Genomic DNA, 5,282 nt, shown 5'->3' on the forward strand with positions numbered 1-5,282 from the left:
TGCGCAAGGCAAAGCAAGAGAAAAATGATTTGGCATTAGGTGACAAAAATCCAATTTTATCATTGCAGATGTTGAAATACAGTGCACCTCACAGTGACAGCATCAAAGACATTGGACTTGACAAGTTCTTCTGTCACTATTGGAGTCAAACACAAATGCATGTGTACAAGAGCTTAAAGAAATCCCACCCAATATTATGTGTTGATGCAACTGGCTCAATAGTTAAAAAACTGATGAGGCCAAATGGCATGTCTGGCCATATCTTCCTGTATCAGGGCGTTATGACAGGGCATACCAGCTCCAGTGTCCCAGTTGTGCAGATGCTGTCAGAGAAGCATGATGTTAATGCTATCACACAGTGGCTGAAGGAATGGATCCATGCAGGTGCATCTGTTCCTAAAGAAGCAGTGAGTGACTTTTCTCTGGCGATTCTTGGAGCTCTAGTCAAAGCTTTTACCCCTCATCCTGATCTGAAGAGCTACATCAATGAGTGCTTTAACACTTCACGTGGGAATCAACCTGGACATCTACCCCCATGTTTTATCAGGGTAGATGTAGCACACTGCATTAAGATAATCTGCCGATGGGACTGCCTGAAAAACAAAAGACCTCGTGTTAAGGATTTCTTTGTTAGGTCAATAGCACAGCTTCTTAAGTCACAATGTTTGCAACATGCAAAAGAACTTCTTCGTGCTATCACCATTGTGGCACTGAGTGAGACAGAGGGTAATGACAATTCTGGAGCCCCTATCCCATCAGAAAAGTGCAAGAAATACTTGAGAGCGCAAATCGCAGAGGAATTTGTCCCCATTTCAGATGAGGAAGTTGAGGGACAAGAACCAAGTGATGGATTAAATCAGCACATCCAGACTAATGTCCGAGAGTGGGTGACAGAAATATGTGAGGAGAGCAGGTCACTTGCCATGGCTGATGGGGATAGAGACAACATCCACTTCCTCCCTGAGATTATTCCCCAAATAACAAGACTTGGAAGTTACTTGCCACTCTGGACAGCAATAATGGTCCCTCTCTTCAAAAGCGCCAGCATCACTGCAAGTTCCGCAGCTGTTGAAGCAGAGTTCAAAAACATAAAAAAAGGCCTTTTCAAGCATGAAAGCCTACCCATTCGTGTGGACCGGTTTGTTGCTCGCCATCTTTCCTTCATTGAGGGAAACATGCGGATCTGCTCTGCAAAACACAAAAGTGATGTGTGTGATGCCACGACCGTCAGAGAGCCTGACAATGTCTGCAGTACTTCTCAAACTGAAGTAGTAAACAAAAGGGGAGAAAAATCTCATCCTGGAGCGGAGCCAGATGCATCTACTGACAGTGCAGTTGAAAACTGGAGAGGTTTAGCGGTCCCACCCAAAAAAAGAAAGATAACTTCATATCTCTCTCCTTGTCCTGAATGGCTGCATATTGACACACAAGTGGGCTGGAAAAAAGTCAAGGTACCATTGTTGAAAAACGGGAACCATCAACAGCCTGTTAAACTTCGCACATCAAAAGTGTCTGTGCTCAATACTTGTGCATTTGATTCTGTCTTGCAATGCTTATGCTGTTCTTTCTGTGAAAGTTTTTCATTTGAAAAGACTGTTCTGAACTATGAACGTGGGAACCAATTCCTCCACCTGGTGAAAACCATCACAACACAGAGTGTGAACCCACAGGTATACTCACAGAGGGCAGAACTGCTGGGGGAAATATTCAAACCTGTCCTCCTGACCTCTGGTGCTCTCCAAATTGATGCACAATGCCACATCTCCACTGTAATTGAGAGCGCAATGAGGAATATTCCAAGTGTTTATTTGATAAAACAATGCTCCTCACAGTACTGCAGTTTAAGCCACCAAGTAACAAGGCAAGTTTCACTTGTTTGTCCAAACGTTGCTGTCCTGCAGACCTGTGGCATGGCTTCTCTTCAGACTGCTGCTGAAGAGGGACTCAGCCTTCCTGACTCTCTCTGCCTCAGGCCAATTGAAAATCCTTCCCAGTGTCCGTCTTCATTCAAAACTCTGGACAACAATACAGGCAAGGCTCTGTGTTCAGGTAATGTTAGTCACAGCTACAATCTGGGAGAGTTTGTGTGGATTGACACTGACCTTGGTAGCAGTTGCAAGGAAGTTGCCTTGCTTGAATTTCCCTCCAGTCTGGAGCTAAAAGAGAAGACCTTTACCTTGAGAGCAGTCATTGGCTTTGAACCAGGACTGACCCAGGATTCTCTCGGGCATTATGTGGCATACTGCAGGAGGACTGCATATGCCTGGGAGATCTATAATGACCTGGGAAGTGGAGTGAAAGCAGCATCAGTAAATACTAAGATCTTCCCACATGCTGTGTTCTACACAGTGCAGTGATGCATTGTTTGAATTGTTGGGAAAAAATGTTGATAATGTTCCCTTTGACAAAGAAAGTTATTTTTTCACGTTTTCAAGTTTCCTTTTATGGCTGTCATCAACTTCACATACATGTATTAATTGTTGCATTAATTAATGTTTTGGAGGGAGCAGACATAGACTCATCAGGGTATTTAGGTTGCGGTGAACCTTTTGCACGTCAGATGTAATTGAAAAAAATGATCACATAGGCTTATTGAAAACAAGGAAATTAATCAATGAGCACGATACAAACATAATTACAGAAATATCCTCGTACTAAAAGCCATTCCCCGCAGTGAAAGTTTTCTGTAAGATAAAAAGAAAAGAAAAAAAGGCTAAGAACATATTTACCTTGTATTCGTCCTGCATCAGGAGCATTCCAGGAGCTTGAAATTCGCGACAAAATACAGTGACGTGGGGCTGGGTGACGTCTTCGCTATGAATTAAATGTGTAATATCTGCAAAACCGTAGCAGCCGGCACAATCGGTACCATTTTTGCAGCACAAACCAGCACAAACCAAACAAACGAACGAACGGCACTATTTCGGGTCGTTCGGAAGTAAACAAGGGGGCGGGGCTACCAGACGTCATCGCTATAAAATAAATGTCTAATATCTCCGAAACGGAAGCAGCACAAACGAAAATTTTTGCTGCACAAACCTGCACAAACGAAGCACAAACGAACGGTACCATTTTGGGTCCATTTGGAGACCGGTGGGGGGCTGGGTGACGTCATCGCTATAAAATAAATGTCTAATATCTCCGAAACGGAAGTAGCACAAACGATAATTTTTGCTGCACAAACCTGCACAAACGAAGCACAAACGAACGGTACCATTTTGGGTCCATTTGGAGACCGGTGGGGGGCTGGGTGACGTCATCGCTATAAAATAAATGTCTAATATCTCCGAAACGGAAGCAGCACAAACGAAACTTTTTGCTGCACAAACCAGCACTAACGAAGCACAAACGAACGGTACCATTTTGGGTCCATTCTGAGCAGATGGGGGGCTGGGTGAACTCTGGATGACCTATAAAAGAATCGTTCATAACTAAAAAACCATCGCAGCACAAACGAATTTTTTTGCTGCACAAACCTGCACAAACGAAGCACAAACGAACGGTACCATTTTGGGTCCATTTGGAGACCGGTGGGGGGCTGGGTGACGTCATCGCTATAAAATAAATGTCTAATATCTCCGAAACGGAAGTAGCACAAACGATAATTTTTGCTGCACAAACCTGCACAAACGAAGCACAAACGAACGGTACCATTTTGGGTCCATTTGGAGACAGGTGGGGGGCTGGGTGACGTCATCGCTATAAAATAAATGTCTAATATCTCCGAAACGGAAGTAGCACAAACGCAAATTTTTGCTGCACAAACCAGCACTAACGAAGCACAAACGAACGCTACCATTTTGGGTCCATTCTGAGCAGATGGGGGGCTGGGTGAACTCTGGATGACCTATAAAAGAATCGTTCATAACTAAGAAACCATAGCAGCACAAACGAACATTTTTGCTGCACAAACCAGCACAAACGAAGCACAAACGAAACAGACTATTTTGCTTAAGTTTTGCGGATGGTGGGGGGCCAACTTCACGCAGGTCTTCTGCTGCCACGTGGGCCGTTTACGAGTATCTACATCAATAAATGACCAAATAGAACATCGACACCAAGTCAATACGCTCTTAAATCGTTAATCTGATATATATGTATATATATGTATTTAATACAACATGTGTCAGCATGACCCGCTGCATTTTTAAATATATAAAAACATATGTAAAATATTATATGCACAGTACATACACACGTGCACGTGTTATGCACACTACACACGCACGCACGCACGCACGCACACACAAATACATACATGTATATACAGTAATCCCTTATTTATCGCGGATAATTGGTTCCAAAATCCACCCGCGATAAGTGAAATCTGCAAAGTACGGTCACCCTCTTATCTGTACTTTTTTTTTATCTGTACATTTTGTGTGTGTCAATAAATGTATATAAAACCATTTAAGTGCATATTTCATTATTAGAACATTAAATAATTATTTCAAACATGTAATAATAAATTAACAAATTTTCTATGACAAGGTACAACACTGTAAATATGTTTTTAGAACTCTTATTATAAAACAATGTGGGGGCACTACTTGCCTTCTGCTGCCGCGTGGGCAAGTTTTGAGCCATAATTCCTCAATTTAGAAGTTTTGTTTTGACTTCAAATTTTTTTTTTAATCTTAAAAAAAATCCGTGATGTAGTAAAACCGCGACAAACGAACCACAATGTAGCGAGGCATTACTGTATATATCTACATATACCGTAATGGCCCGAATATAAGACGGTGTTTTTTGCATTGGAATAAGACTGAAAAAGTGGGGGTCGTCTTACATTCGGGGCCTAGACATTATACCCATTCACAACGCTAGATGGCACCAGATATCTTTAAAGAGAATGCTGAATTTAACTCCCCAGGCCAAATTGAACCCCTGTCACAAAGAATAAAAATAAAAATAGCTGTTAGAAAGGTTGCTATGTTGATCTTTAAATGTTGGAAAGTTACGTCACCGCACCTTAGGTCTCGCGTGAGTTACCTCAGCTTATCATGATTGTTGGAGCTTGTGCGCAGCGGTAAGTTAAAGGTTGCTGGTATCGACTGAGTATGTTGCTGTGATCGTGTGCGTCTTTGACACAAAGTGAGTATATACGTTTCATTGTTACTACTGTTTACTGTTGTGCCGTTTGTCTGATCGCGGTTTGTTTCGTGTGTGCGCCGTTTGATTGATAGCTTCAGCGCACTCCTTTAAGTTTGCCTCGCATCGTACGAGTAGCCGTAACGCAGCGGCACGGCGACTACGGTCGCCAGCAAATGTATTTTGTGGTT

The sequence above is a fragment of the Syngnathus typhle genome, linkage group LG2 (assembly GCF_033458585.1).
Source record: "Syngnathus typhle isolate RoL2023-S1 ecotype Sweden linkage group LG2, RoL_Styp_1.0, whole genome shotgun sequence".
In the NCBI taxonomy this organism is placed as follows: Eukaryota; Metazoa; Chordata; class Actinopteri; order Syngnathiformes; family Syngnathidae; genus Syngnathus; species Syngnathus typhle.